Genomic DNA, 15817 nt, shown 5'->3' with positions numbered 1-15817 from the left:
TTTTTCACGGGTGCATCCGTGTGGCATCCGTTTCCGTTCCGTAGACGGTCCGTATGTCATCTGTTTGTTATCCGTGTGCCTTCCGTTTTTTTTGCGTACTGCAAAAAAACTGAAGGAGGGAAAATACATAAATGTACCCAGGATCCATAGCTTCAACCTACATGAGGCGGTCACATGTTCACTCCAGTGCCATTTTCTACTGCTTTTCACAGCGTAGAGCGCTCTGGTGATTTTACAGTGCTTGTACAATTCATATCAGTCTTTTCTGTCATTATAATGGCAGAAAGACACATAATGTCCCACTCTCCTGCATTTTGTAATTTTGCATCATTTGGTGCCTTTCATGTGGCACTAAGGGGTGCTTAGCTTTGTATTTAGCCAAAAAAATGAAACAGAAAAATGACGTAGGGTTCCCCCTATTTTTGTAGCCAGCTATGGTAAAGCAGACGGCTGCAGCCTGCAGACCACAGCTGGCAGCTTCACCTTGGCTGGTAATGCAAAACTGAGGCACCCCACGCTGTTATTTTAAATTAAATAATTTTAAAAAAAAAAACACGTAGGGGTCCCCCCAAAATTGGATCACCAGCCAAGGTAAAGCAGACAGCTGGGGTCTGATATTCTCAGACTAGGGAGGTCCATGGTTATTGGACTCTCCCCAGCCTAAAAATAGCAGGCCGCAGCTGCCCCAGAAGTGGCGCATCCATTAGATGCGCCAATCCTGGTGCTTCGCCCCAGCTCATCCCGTGCCCTGGTGCGGTGGCAAACGGGGTAATATATGGGGTTAATACCAGATGTGTAATGTCACCTGGCACCAAGCCCTGGAGTTGGTGAGGTCAGGCGTCTATCAGATACCCAACATCACCAACCCAGTCAGTAAGAAATAAAAAATAGACGACAAACACATTTTTATTTGAAAAAAACACTCCCCAAAACATTCCCTCTTTAACCAATTTATTAGAAAGAAAAACAAATCCAGGTCTGGTGTAATCCAAGGGGTTCCCATGACGATCCACACTGTCCCAGTCAATGAAGAGCAGGATGTTCCCCATTGGCTGGGAGAGCAGTGCAGTGACCTGAGCTAACATCAATGGGTCAGCCCAGGTCACTGCAGGGGATGACAAGTGCTGCTATCAGCGAGGTACATTACCTGCGCTGATCTCCTGCACTGCTGACAGCACCTGACACTGAGTTCAATGACCTTCACAGTCAAGTATCGCGAGAGGCCCGTGACGTCACCGCTAGTCAGTCTCGGGTTGGAAGTGAGAGAAGGTGATGTGACAAGCGGCGGCAATGGAGGACAGTGAAAGCGCTGAGGTCGTGACTTCATCACCGCAGGTAAGATAAGCGGGACCATGTGTGCAGAGTGCCAGGTGGGCGGAGCCTAGCGGGGTAATGTGTGCAGAATGACAGGTGGGCGGAGCCTAGCGGGGTAATGTGTGCAGAGTGCCAGGTAGGCGGAGCCTAGCGGGTCCGTGTATGCAGAGTGTCAGCTGGGCGGAGCCTAGCAGCGCCATGTGTGCAGAGTGCTAGGTGGGCGGAGCCTAGCGAGACAATGTGTGCAGAGTGCCAGGTGGGCGTAGCCTAGCGGGACCATGTGTGCAGAGTGCCAGGTGGGCGGAGCCTAGCAGGGTAATGTGTGCCGAGTGACAGGTGGGCGGAGCCTAGCAGCGCCATGTGTGCAGAGTCTCAGGTGGGCGGAGCCTAGCGGGACCATGTGTGCAGAGTGCCAGGTGGGCGGAGCCTAGCAGCGCCATGTGTGCAGAGTGCCAGGTGAGCGGAGCCTAGTGGGGCAATGTGTGCAGAGTGCCAGGTGGGCAGAGCCTAGCAGCGCCATGTGTGCAGAGTGCCAGTTGGGCGGAGCCTAGCGGGGTAATGTGTGCAGAGTGCCAGGTGGGCGGAGCATAGCGGGACCATGTGTGCAGAGTGTCAGGTGGGCGGAACCTAGCAGTGCCATGTGTGCAGAGTGCCAAGTGGGCGGAGCCTAGCGGGACCATGTGTGCAGAGTGCCAGGTGGGTGGAGCCTAGTGGGACCATGTGTGCAGAGTGCCAGGTGGGCGGAGCCTAGCGGAACCATCTGTGCAGAGTGCCAGGTGGGCGGATCCACGTGTACTGGCGGTGGAGTGCCAAGTGGGTGGAGCCTAGCGGGGTCATGTGGCGCTGAGTATGTCAGTGTCGTGGACTGCTTGGCTGGGGACAGGTTAGTGTGTGTGTGTGTGTACACGTACATGCTGTGTGCAGGAGTTGGCGAAGTGAGCTGAGCGGGGAAGTGTCGGCTTCCTGCACACGTAACTAGGATAAATATCGGAATACTAACCAAAGCGCTTTGGCTGGATACCCGATGTTTATCTTGGTTACCAGCTTCTGGCAGGCTGCCAGCGATGGCTCCTGCACACTGTAGCTGTAAAAAGCCCTGCTTTTTGCTGCTAGAAGAGTTCTCGAACATAACTAGAACTATCAAACTTTAGCAAAAAGCTCGATTTCTAGTTCGATCTACAACAGCCCCCAAAATCACTTGAACCGCGCTCAACTCTACTCTTAATCTGCAGTCAAATGCTCTGCCACTGAGTTATACCCCCTACATTTTTATAAAAAAATAATGTTTTTTTGTTTTTGATACATAAAATTTAAAGATTTTTAGAAACTTTTACATTGTGGTGCACTTCCTTTACTCTGATGTGTTTTAGTCTTTCCAAAAAAGACTTTGTTTATTGCATAAAGCACACAAAATACTCAAGAATTTTTATTACACAGAATGACTCTTTGTTTTAGAGAGTCCGATGTAATAAATTAAACGATTTACATAATTTTTTTAATCACTATTTAAAGGAAAGAATTTTCCATTTTATTCCTTAATTTTCTTATTTAAACTTTATTGAAAGAAAGCAAATTTACTTCATAAGTCACGTTTAAACAAAACTTGTGCTAAGTTCAGCCTAATATGGATAAGCTGTCTAAATGATGCTATTGTAAGGTGTGAAAATGGTTACATTTTTATGAAAACCATACTACAGGGGCCACTCGGATTTGAACCAAGGACCTCTTGATCTGCAGTAAAATGCTCTGCCACTGAGCTATAGCCCCTACATATTAATAAAAGAAATAATGTTTTTTTGTTTTTGATACATAAAATTTAAAGATTTTTAGAAACTTTTGCATTGTGGTGCACTCCCTTTACTCTAATTTGCTTTAGTCTTTCCAAAAAAGACTTTGATGATTGCATAAAGCACAAAAAATACTCAATAATTTTTATTATACAGAATGACTCATTGTTTTAGAGAGTCCGATGTATTAAATGAAACGATTTACATAATTTTTTTAATCATTATTTAAAGGAAAGAATTTTCCATTTTATTCCTTAATTTTCTTATTTAAACTTTATAGAAAGAAAGCAAATTTACTTCATAAGTCACGTTTAAATAAACTTGTGCTAAGTTCAACCTGATATGGTTAAGCTGTCTAAATGATATTATTGTAAGGTGTAAAAATGGTTACATTTTTATGAAAACCATACTACAGGAGGCACTCGGATTTGAACCAAGGTCCTCTTGATCTGCAGTCAAATGCTCTGCCACTGAGCTATACCCCCTACACATTAATAAAAGAAAGAATGTTTTTTTGTTTTTGATACATAAAATTTAAAGATTTTTAGAAACTTTTACATTGTGGTGCACTTCCTTTACTCTGATGTGTTTTAGTCTTTCCAGAAAAGACTTTAATGATTGCATAAAGCACACAAAATACTCAAGAATTTTTATTACACAGAATTACTCTTTGTTTTAGAGAGTCCGATGTATTAAATGAAACGATTTACATAATTTTTAATCACTATTTAAAGGAAAGATTTTTTCATTTTACTCCTTAATTTTCTTATTTAAACTTTATATAAAGAAAGCAAATTTACTTCATAAGTCACGTTTATATAAAACTTGTGCTAAGTTCAGCCTGATATGGATAAGCTGTCTAAATGATATTATTGTAAGGTGTGAAAATGGTTACATTTTTATGAAAACTATACCACATGGGGCACTCGGATTTGAACCAAGGATCTCTTGATCTGCAATCAAATGCTCTGCCACTGAGCTGTACCCCCTACATAAAAATACAATAAAGAATGTTTTTTTGTTTTTGAAACATAAAATTTGAAGATTTTTATAAACTTTTACATTGTGGTGCACTTCCTTTACTCTGATGTGCTTTAGTCTTTTCAAAAAAGACTGATGATTGCATAAAGCACACAAAATACTCAAGAATTTTTGTTACACAGAATGACTCTTTGTTTTAGAGAGTCCGATGTATTAAATGAAACGATTTACATAATTTTTTTAATCACTATTTAAAGGAAAGAATTTTCCATTTTATTCCTTAATTTTCTTATTTAAACTTTATAGAAAGAAAGCAAATTTACTTCATAAGTCACGTTTAAATAAAACTTATGCTAAGTTCAGCCTGATATGGATAAGCTGTCTAAATGATACTATTGTAAGGTGTGAAAATGGTTACATTTTTATGAAAACCATACTACAGGGTGCACAAGGATTTGAACCAAGGACCTCTTGATCTCCAGTCAAATGCTCTGCCACTGAGCTATACCCCCTACTTATTAATAAAAGAAAGAATGTTTTTTTGTTTATGATACATCAAATTTGTAGATTTTTAGAAACTTTTACATTGTGGTGCACTTCCTTTACTCTGATGTGCTTTAGTCTTTCCAAAAAAGACTTCGATTATTGCATAAAGCACACAAAATACTCAAGAATTTTTATTTCACTGAATGACTCTTTGTTTTAGAGAGTCCGATGTATTAAATGAAATGATTTACATATTTTTTTAATCACTATTTAAAAAAAAGAATTTTCCATTAAATTCCTTAATTTTCTTATTTAATCTTTATAGAAAGAAAGCAAATTTACATCATCAGTAGAGATGAGCGAACCGGTCGCGGTTCGGCTCGAGGTCGGTTCGCCGAACTGGGGTCCCGTTCGAGTTCGGTTCGTCAAACGTTCGACAAACCGAATTCGAACCAATAGGCTATAATGGGAGGCAATCACAAACACATAAAAATGCATGATAAATGTACACAAACAGTTAATAAACATTGCCATAACACTTACCGGTCCCCGCGATCCCTCCTGCACTCTGTCTCCTGCCGCTATTCCATCCGATGATTGCTGAATCCTCCCGGTGACCGGCACTGCCAGCAGAGATGCAGGACCTATCGTGACGTCAAAATAGCCATGTGACCAGTCACGTGGCTATTATCTCATTGGCTACAGACTGGTCACATGACTATGAAACGTCATGTAGGACCTGCGAGTGCATCTCTCCGGTACATGGTGCACATTTGTGTATCGCCGTGTACCGGCGATATGCTCTAGCACACGGTTGACTCCCCGTTCCGTTAGGGACCGGCTGACACAGCCGGTCATTAACGGAGATCACCGTTGCCATAGCAATGCAGTTAACGGTGACGTCACCGCTAACCGCGGCTCCGGGAGCACCGTTGCTATGGTAACGCGTCTGTCAGCGTTACCGCTGTTACCGCTAGCAGCACTGATCACTCACGGAGTGAAGGCTGCACGCTGCTTCCCGATTGTATTGAGGATTGTAGTGAGGATGAGGTGCCCCAGCCCATGATGGGCTGGTGCACCTCATCCTCACTACAATTGTCACTACTACTACACTAGTGAGGATTGTAGTGAGGATGAGGTGCCCCAGCCCATCAAGTAATGGGCTGGGGCACCTCATCCTCACTACAATCCTCTCTACAATCCTGAAGTGCAGTTTCTTCAAATTCATTTAAAGGCACTTGGAACGCTGAAATTGCTGCTTATAATTTAAGCCTCTATTAAAAACCTCTTATCAGCGCTGGTTTATTGGGGATTTATTGGGCTGACAGGGGGTAATAAAGATGGAGTCTCTAATGTGTCTGTGTATTTATTTCTATTAAAGTATTTTTTCTCTGTGTGGTGTCTTTTTTTTAACCCTTTATTGGAGATTCTTAATGGCCGGGTCAAACGTGCCTGACATTAAGAATCTCTGGCTTAATACTGGCTAGTAAAACAAAGCCAGTATTAGCTCATGATTACCCAACAAGCAACCCGGCTCCAGGGCTGTTGGAAGAGTTGGATACAGCGCCAGATGATGGCGCTTCTATGAGAGCGCCATTTTCTGGGACGGCTGCGGACTGAAATTCGCAGCAGAGGCGCCCAGAAACCTCGGGCTAACCTGTGCTGCGGATTCCAATCCCCAGCTGCCTAGTTGTACCCGGCTGGACACAAAAATGGGGCGAAGCCCACGTCATTTGTTTTTTAATTATTTCATGAAATAATTAAAAAAAAGGGCTTCCCTATATTTTTGGTTCCCAGCCGGGTACAAATAGGCAACTGGGGGTTGGAGGCAGCCCGTGGCTGCATGTTGTACCTGGCTAGCATACAAAAAAATGGCGAAGCCCACGTCATTTTTTTGGTGGGCAAAAAACTTCTGCATACAGTCCTGGATGGAGTATGCTGAGCCTTGTAGTTCTGCAGCTGCTGTCTGCTCTTCTCCATACAGACACACAGCAGCTGCAGAACTACAAGGCTCAGCATACTCAGCATACTCCATCCAGGACTGTATGCAGAAGTTTTTTGCTGAAAAAATTATGTGGGCTTCGCCATATTTTTGTATGCTAGCCAGGTACAGCAGGCAGGTACGGCTGCCCCCAACCCCCAGTTTCCCGGCTGGGAACCAAAAATAAAGGGAAGCCCTTTTTTTATTATTTCATGAATTTCATGAAATAGTTAGAAAACAAATGACGTAGGCTTCGCTCCATTTTTGTGTCCAGCCAGGTACATCTAGGCAGCTGGGGATTGGAATACGCAGCACAGGTTGGCCTGAGCTTTCTGGGCCCCACTGCTGCGAATTGCAGTCTGCAGCCGCCTCAGAAAATGGCACTTTCATAGAAGCGCCATCTTCTGGCGCTGTATCCAACTCTTCCAGCACCTGCCTGCTATACCTGGCTAGCATACAAAAATATGGCGAAGCTCACGTCCTTTTTTTGTAGTTTTTTGGCCAAAAAATTAAAAAATGCTTCCCTGGATTTTCCATTGCCAGTGAAGGTAACACCAAGCAGTGGGGGTTAGCAGCCAGTAGCTGCTTGGATTACCCTTAGCTAGCAATACAAAAAATGCAGCGGGAGCCCATATATATTTTTTTTAATTATTTATTTAAATAACTAAAAACAAAATGGGCTTCCCTGTATTTTGATTGCTGGACATCACAGTGCTGTAAAAATAAATCTTTAAAAAAAATGACATAGCGCTCCGCGGTATTTTTGATTCTCAGCACAGATAAAGCAGACAGCTATGGGTTGCCACCCCCATCTGCCTGTCGTTACCTTGGTTGGCAATCAAAATACAGGGAAGCCCATTAATTTTTTCTATTTAAAAAATAGTTAAAAAAAAAATGACGTTGGGTCCCCCCATTTTTGATAGCCAGCTAGGGTAAAGCAGATGTCTGTAGCCTGAAAACCACAGCTGGCAGCTTTACCGTGGTTGGGGATCCAATGTGGAGGTCCCCCCAGGCTCTTTTTTTATAATTATTTTATAAATATTAATAATTACACAAAAAAAGTAGGGTCCCCTCCAAATTGGATCACCAGCCAAGGTAAAGTGGACAGCTGTGGTCTGGTATTCTCAGGGTGGGAAGGTCCATAGTTATTGGGCCTTCACAGCCTAAAAATAGCAGGCCGCAGGCACCCTAGACGTGGCGCATCCACTAGATGCGCCAATCCTGGCTCTTCACCCCAGCTCATCCCGTGCCCTGATGCAGTGGCAAACGGGGTAATAAATCGGGTTGATACTAGCTGTAAAGTCACCTGAGATCAAGCCCAGCAGTTTGTGATGTCATGGCGTCTATTAGATACCCAACATCATAAACTGTCAGTACTAACAAAAACAAAAAATCGACAAAAGAAATTTATTTGAAAAAACAGTCCCCAAAACATTTCCTCTTTCACCAATTTATTGTAAGAAAAAAAATAAAGGGGTCCCACGACGACTCTGGACCATATAAAATATGGGGGGGAGACACTCAGGGAACGTATCCCCCATTTTCTAGGAGTGCGGACCCTTCATGTGAGGAGTGTGGGTGCAATGAATCTGCACTCACTCTCCCCGGGTCCACAGCAGCAGAGTCCATGTCGTAATGGTTGCTACCAAAGCTGCAATGCCCTGCTCATGAGGTAAGGGCATGCCTAATCAGGAGAACTACTGTAGAGGAAGCTCTGCTCACTGGTATATAGGTGCTCAGAGGTAATAATAGATAAAATTAGTGAGTAACCTCGGCACTCTAAATCTCCCAGACTAAGTCAGTAAGTCACAACGGATAGTAATGCAAAATCACTCTTTATTGGTCCGTATTAAGAAAAAAAAATTTTCATAAGCATATATGTTTTTGTCCAAAACAAGTTACAAATGACGTTTCGGCCTGAGCCTTCGTCAGATTGGACTTATCTGCATGTAATTATGAAAAATGACAATAATCAGTATCACATAAGAGTGAGAGAACAATAACATAAACTCAAACAATGTAAAGGTACAATTGGGATGCAGCAAAAAAATTGTAACACAGCAAGAAATGAAACACATGATACAAATGTCATAATACAGTACAAGGACAATATAGTAATGACAAATATGGGGTCAGAGTAGGCTTAGACAGCTCTGGTACGAAAGAGATGTCAATCATAAAGTAACATGTGCAGTAGGTGTAGAGCTACACTATGCATGGCAGAGCTAATGGGTAGACCGACCATAGGAAAAGAACGGAGAAAAAGTGGAGAAAAAGTGGAGAAAAAGTGGAAAAAAAATGGAGAAAAAGTGGAGAAAAAATGGAGAAAAAGTGGAGAAAAAGTGGAGAAAAAATGGAGAAAAAGTGGAGAAAAAATGGAGAACAAATGGAGAAAAAGTGGAGAAAAAATGTAGAAAAAATGTAGAAAAAGTGGAGAAAAAGTGAAGAAAAAGTGGAGAAAAAATTGAGAAAAAGTGGAGAAAAAGTGGAGAAAAAGTGGAAAAAAAGTGGAGAAAAAATGGAGAAAAAGTGGAGAAAAAGTGGAGAAAAAGTGGAGAAAAAATGGAGAAAAAATGGAGAAAAAGTGGAGAAAAAATGGAGAAAAAGTGGAGAAAAAGTGGAGAAAAAGTAGAGAAAAAGTGGAGAAAAAATGGAGAAAGAGTGGAGAAAAAGTGGAGAAAAAGTGGAGAAGTGGAGAAGAAGTGGAGAAGTGTTTGTTCATGCCAGACGGGAGATAAATAATTTTTTACCGGCGCTGTCATTTACTGTAACGTGATCATCGGTGTACGGTGTATACCTGTGATCACGTGAGCGGGGACCGGAAAAACCGTCCTGAATCATGATCTCCAGGGTCTCAGCTAGCCCTGAAACCCCGGAGATTTTCTGACGCCGGGGGGCGCTATTCACTTATTTCTGCCTGCTGTTTATAAACGGCAGATGAGAATAAGGCTACATTAACACGACCGATCCATTTTTGTGGTCTGCAAAAAACAGTCCGTTTTTTTTCACGGGTGCATCCGTGTGGCATCCGTTTCCGTTCCGTAGACGGTCCGTATGTCATCTGTTTGTTATCCGTGTGCCTTCCGTTTTTTTTGTGTACTGCAAAAAAACTGAATGAGGGTAAATGCATAAATTTACCCAGGATCCATAGCTTCATCCTACATAAGGCGGTCACATGTTCACTCCAGTGCCATTTTCTACTGCTTTTCACAGCGTAGAGCGCTCTGGTGATTTTCCTGTGCTTGTGCACTTCATATCAGTCTTTTCTGTCATTATAATGGCAGAAAGAAACATAATGTCCCACTCTCCTGCATTTTGTAATTTTGCACCCTTTGGTGCCTTTCATGTGGCACTAAGGGGTGCTTAGCTTTGTATTTAGCCAAAAAAAGGAAAAAAAAAATGACTTAGGGTTCCCCCCAGTTTTGTAGCCAGCTAGGTAGGGTAAAGCAGACGGCTGCAGCCTGCAGACCACAGCTGGCAACCTCACTTTGGCTGGTATACCAAAACTGAGGGCACCCCATGCTGTTATTTTAAATTAAATAAATAATTAAAAAAAAAAAAACACGTAGGGGTCCCCCCAAAATTGGATCACCAGCCAAGGTAAAGCAGACAGCTGGGGTCTGATATTCTCAGACTAGGGAGGTCCATGGTTATTGGACTCTCCCCAGCCTAAAAATAACAGGCCGCAGCCGCCCCAGACGTGGCGCATCCATTAGATGCACCTATCCTGGTGCTTCGCCCCAGCTCATCCCGCGCCCTGGTGTGGTGGCAAACGGGGTAATATATGGGGTTAATACCAGATGTGTAATGTCACCTGGCAAAAAGCCCTGGGGTTGGTGAGGTCAGGCATCTATCAGATACCCGACATCACCAACCCAGTCAGTAATAAAAAAAAATAGACGTCAAACACATTTTTATTTGAAAAAACACTCCCCAATACATTCCCTCTTTAACCAATTTATTAGAAAGAAAAACAAATCCAGGTCTGGTGTAATCCAAGGGGTTGCCATGACGATCCACACTGTCCCAGTCAATGAAGAGCAGGATGTTCCCCATTGGCTGGAAGAGCAATGCAGTGACCTGAGCTAACATCAATGGGTCAGCCCAGGTCACTGCAGGGGATGACAAGTGCTGCTGTCAGCGAGTTCAATGACCGCCGTCTTCACAGCAAGTATCGCGAGAGGCCCGTGACGTCACCGCTAGTCAGTCTCGGGTCGGAAGCGAGAGAAGGTGATGTGACAAGCGGCGGCCTTGGAGGACAGTGACAGTGCTGAGGTCGGGATGGCGGGACTTCATTACCGCAGGTAAGCCGAGCGGGGCCATGTGTGTGTGTGTGTGTATGTATAAATGCCGCGGGGTGGAGGGGGCGGAGCGAGCTGGGCGGGGAAGTGTCGGCTTCCTGCACGTAACTAGGATAAACATCGGGTTACTAACCAAAGCGCTTTGGTTGGATACCCGATGTTTATCTTGGTTACCAGCTTCTGGCAGACTGCCAGGATTGCTCCCTGCACAATGTAGCTGTAAAAAGCCCTGCTTTTTGCTGCTAGAACCGTTCTCGAACGTATCTAGAACTATCGAGCTTTTGCAAAAAGCTCGAGTTCTAGTTCGATCTCGAACAGCCCCCAAAATCACTCGAGCCTAGAACTGGAGAACCTCGAACCTAGAACCGCGCTCAACTCTAATCATAAGTCACTTTTAAATAAAACTTGTGCTAAGTTCAAACTATTATAGATAAGCTTTCTAACTGATATTATTGTAAGGTGTAAAAATGGTTATATTTTTATGAAAACCATACTACAGGGGGCACTCGGATTTGAACCAAGGACCTCTTGATCTCCAGTCAAATGCTCTGCCACTGAGATATACCTCCTACATATTAATAAAAGAAATAACGTTTTTTTGTTTTTGATACATAAAATTTGAAGATTTTTAGAAACTTTTATATTGCGGTGCACTTCCTTTACTCTGATGTGCTTTAGTCTTTCAAAAAAAAAGACTTTGATGATTGCATAAAGCACACAAAATACTCAAGAATTTTTATTACACAGAATGACTCTTTGTTTTAGAGAGTCCGATATATTAAATTAAACGATTTACATAATTTTTTTAATCACTATTTAAAAGAAAGAATTTTCCATTTTATTCCTTAATTTTCTTATTTAAACTTTATAGAAAGAAAGCAAATTCACTTCATAAGTCACGGTTAAATAAAACTTGTGCTAAGTTCAGCCTGATATGGATAAGCTGTCTAAATGATATTATTGAAAGGTTTGAAAATTGTTACATTTTTATGAAAACTATACTACATGGGGCACTTTGATTTGAACCATGGACCTTTTCATCTGCAGTCAAATGCTCTCCACTGAGCTATACCCCCTACATATTAAGAAAAGAAATAATGTTTTTTGTTTTTGATACATAAAATTTAAAGATTTTTAGAAACTTTTACATTGTGGTGCACTTCCTTTACTCTGATGTGCTTTAGTCTTTCCAAAAAAGACTTTGATGATTGCATAAAGCACACAAAATACTCAAGAATTTTTATTACACAGAATGACTCTTTGTTTTAGAGAGTCCAATGTATTAAATGAAACGATTTACATAATTTTTTTAATCACCATTTAAAAGAAAGAATTTTCCATTTTATTCCTTAATTTTCTTATTTAAACTTTATAGAAAGAGAGCAAATTTAATTCATAAGTCACGTTTAAATAGAACTTGTGCTAAGTTCAGCCTGATATGGATAAGCTGTCTAAATGATATTATTGAAAGGTTTGAAAAGTGTTACATTTTTATGAAAACCATACTACAGGGGGCACTCAGATTTGAACCAAGGACCTCTCTTTATCTGCAGTCAAATGCTCTCCACTGAGATATACCCCCTAAATATTAAGAAAAGAAAAAATGTTTTTTTGTTTTTGATACATAAAATTTAAAGATTTTTAGAAACTTTTACATTGTGGTGCACTTCCTTTACTCTGATGTGCTTTAGTCTTTCTAAAAAAAAGACTTTGATGATTGCATAAAGCACACAAAATACTCAAGAATTTTTATTACACAGAATGACTCTTTGTTTTAGAGAGTCCAATGTATTAAATGAAACGATTTACATAATTTTTTTAATCACCATTTAAAAGAAAGAATTTTCCATTTATTCCTTAATTTTCTTATTTAAACTTTATAGAAAGAAAGCAAATTTACTTCATAAGTCACGTTTAAATAAAACTTGTGCTAAGTTCAGCCTGATGTGGATAAGCTGTCTAAATGATATTATTGAAAGGTTTGAAAACTGTTACATTTTTATAAAAACCATACTACAGGGGGCACTCGGATTTGAACCAAGGACCTTTTCATCTGCAGTCAAATGCTCTCCACTGAGCTATACCCCCTACATATTAATAAAAGGAATAATGTTTTTTTGTTTTTGATACATAAAATTTAAAGATTTTTAGAAACTTTTACATTGAGGTGCACTTCCATTACTCTGATGTGCTTTAGTCTTTCCAAAAAAGACTTTGCTGATTGCATAAAGCACAGAAAATACTCAAGACTTTTTATTACACAGAATGACTCTTTGTTTTTGAGAGTCCGATGTATTAAATGAAACGATTTACATAATTTTTTTAATCACTATTTAAAAGAAAGAATTTTCCATTTTATTCCTTAATTTTCTTATTTAAACTTTATAGAAAGAAAGCAAATTTACTTCATAAGTCACGTTTAAATAAAACTTGTGCTAAGTTCAACCTATTTTGGATAAGCTGTCTAACTGATATTATTGTAAGGTGTGAAAAAGGTTACATTTTTATGAAAACCATTCTGCAGGGGGCACTTGGATTTGAAGCAAGGACCTCTTGATCTGCAGTCAAATGCTCTGCCACTGAGCTATACCCCCTACATACCAATAAAAGAAATAATGTTTTTTTATTTTTGATACATAAAATTTAAAGATTTTTAGAAACTTTTACATTGTGGTGCACTTCCTTTACTCTGATGTGCTTTAGTCTTTCCAAAAAAGACTTTGATGATTGCATAAAGCACACAAAATACTCAAGAATTTTTATTTCACTGAATGACTCTTTGTTTTAGAGAGTCCGATGTATTAAATGAAACGATTTACATAATTTTTTTAATCACCATTTAAAAGAAAGAATTTTCCATTTTATTCCTTTATTTTCTTCTTTACACTTTATAGAAAGAAAGCAAATTTACTTCATAAGTCACGTTTAAATAAAACTTGTTCTAAGTTCAACCTATTATGGATAAGCTGTCTAACTGATATTATTGTAAGGTGTGAAAAAGGTTTCCTTTTTTATGAAAACCATACTACAGGGGGCACTTGGATTTGAACCAAGGACCTCTTGATCCGCAGTCAAATGCTCTGCCACTGAGATATACTCCCTACATATTAATAAAAGAAATAATGTTTTTTTGTTTTTGATACATAAAATTTGAAGATTTTTAGAAACTTTTACATTGTGGTACACTTCCTTTACTCTGATGTGCTTTAGCCTTTCCAAAAAAGACTTTGATGATTGCATAAAGCACACAAAATACTCAAGAATTTTTATTACACAGAATGACTCTTTGTTTTAGAGAGTCCGATGTATTAAATGAAATGATTTACATATTTGTTTTAATCACTATTTAAAGGAAATAATTTTCCATTTTATTCCTTCATGTTCTTATTTAAACTTTATAGAAAGAAAGCAAATTTACTTCATAAGTCATGTTTAAATAAAACTTGTGCTAAGTTCAGCCTATTATGGATAAGCTGTATAACTGATATTATTGTAAGGTGTGAAAAAGGTTACATTTTTATGAAAACCATACTGCAGGGGGTACTTGGATTTGAGCCAAGGACCTCTTGATCTGCAGTCAAATGCTCTGCCACTGAGCTATACCCCCTACATATTAATAAAAGAAATAATGTTTTTTTGTTTTTGCTACATAAAATTTGAAGATTTTTAGAAACTTTTACATTGTGGTGCACCTCCTTTACTCTGATGTGCTTTAGTCTTTCCAAAAAAGACTTTGATGATTTCATAAAGCACACAAAATACTCAAGAATTTTTATTACACAGAATGACTCTTTGTTTTAGAGAGTCCGATGTATTAAATGAAACGATTTACATAATTTTTTTAATCACTATTTAAAATAAAGAAGTTTCCGTTTTATTCCTTAATTTTCTTATTTAAACTTTATAGAAAGAAAGCAAATTTACTTCATAAGTCACGTTTAAATAAAACTTGTGCTAAGTTCAGCCTGATGTGGATAAGCTGTCTAAATGATATTATTGAAAGGTTTGAAAACTGTTACATTTTTATAAAAACCATACTACAGGGGGCACTCGGATTTGAACCAAGGACCTCTTCATCTGCAGTCAAATGCTCTCCACTGAGCTATACCCCCTACATTTTAATAAAAGAAATAATGTTTTTTTGTTTTTGATACATAAAATTTAAAGATTTTTAGAAATGTTTACATTGTGGTGCACTTCCTTTACTCTGATATGCTTTAGTCTTTCCAAAAAAAAGACTTTGATGATTGCATAAAGCACACAAAATACTCAAGAATTTTTATTACACAGAATGACTCTTTGTTTTAGAGAGTCCGATGTATTAAATGAAACGATTTACATAATTTTTTTAATCACCATTTAAAAGAACGAATTTTCCATTTTATTCCTTAATTTTCTTATTTAAACTTTATAGAAAGAAAGCAAATTTACTTCATAAGTCACGTTTAAATAAAACTTGTGCTAAGTTCAGCCTGATATGGATAAGCTGTCTAAATGATATTATTGAAAGGTTTGAAAATTGTTACATTTTTATGAAAACTATACTACAGGGGGCACTCGGATTTGAGCCAAGGACCTCTTCATCTGCAGTCAAATGCTCTCCACTGAGCTATACCCCCTACATATTAATAAAAGAAATAATGTTTTTTTGTTTTTGATACATAAAATTTGAAGATTTTTAGAAACTTTTACATAGTGGTGCACTTCCTTTACTCTGATGTGCTTTAGTTTTTCCAAAAAAGACTTTGATGATTGCATAAAGCACACAAAATACTCAAGAATTTTTATTACACAGAATGACTCTTTGTTTTAGAGAGTCCGATGTATTAAATGAAACGATTTACATAATTTTTTTAATCACTATTTAAAGGAAATAATTTTCCATTTTATTCCTTCATTTTCTTATTTAAACTTTATAGAAAGAAAGCAAATTTACTTCATAAGTCACGTTTAAATAAAACTTGTGC

The 15817-nt window shown here is 39.3% G+C and overlaps 5 non-coding genes across 5 annotated transcripts; all 5 read right to left on the bottom strand.

The window, feature by feature from the left end:
- Positions 1–3514: 3514 nt before the first annotated feature.
- Positions 3515–3586, bottom strand: TRNAC-GCA (transfer RNA cysteine (anticodon GCA)). Its single transcript has one exon. It is a non-coding gene; the product is annotated as a tRNA-Cys (tRNA).
- Positions 3587–4522: 936 nt separating this feature from the next.
- TRNAS-GGA (transfer RNA serine (anticodon GGA)) lies at positions 4523–4594 on the bottom strand. The gene has a single exon. It is a non-coding gene; the product is annotated as a tRNA-Ser (tRNA).
- A 6753-nt stretch (positions 4595–11347) lies between these two features.
- Positions 11348–11419, bottom strand: TRNAS-GGA (transfer RNA serine (anticodon GGA)). Its single transcript has one exon. It is a non-coding gene; the product is annotated as a tRNA-Ser (tRNA).
- A 2460-nt stretch (positions 11420–13879) lies between these two features.
- TRNAR-GCG (transfer RNA arginine (anticodon GCG)) lies at positions 13880–13951 on the bottom strand. Its single transcript has one exon. It is a non-coding gene; the product is annotated as a tRNA-Arg (tRNA).
- Positions 13952–14385: 434 nt separating this feature from the next.
- Positions 14386–14457, bottom strand: TRNAC-GCA (transfer RNA cysteine (anticodon GCA)). The gene has a single exon. It is a non-coding gene; the product is annotated as a tRNA-Cys (tRNA).
- Positions 14458–15817: the final 1360 nt, after the last annotated feature.

This window comes from Anomaloglossus baeobatrachus, chromosome 1 (assembly GCF_048569485.1).
Source record: "Anomaloglossus baeobatrachus isolate aAnoBae1 chromosome 1, aAnoBae1.hap1, whole genome shotgun sequence".
In the NCBI taxonomy this organism is placed as follows: domain Eukaryota; kingdom Metazoa; phylum Chordata; class Amphibia; order Anura; family Aromobatidae; genus Anomaloglossus; species Anomaloglossus baeobatrachus.
The sequence above is the reverse complement of the archived record's forward strand: the minus strand, read 5'-3'. Positions and strand labels throughout refer to the sequence as shown.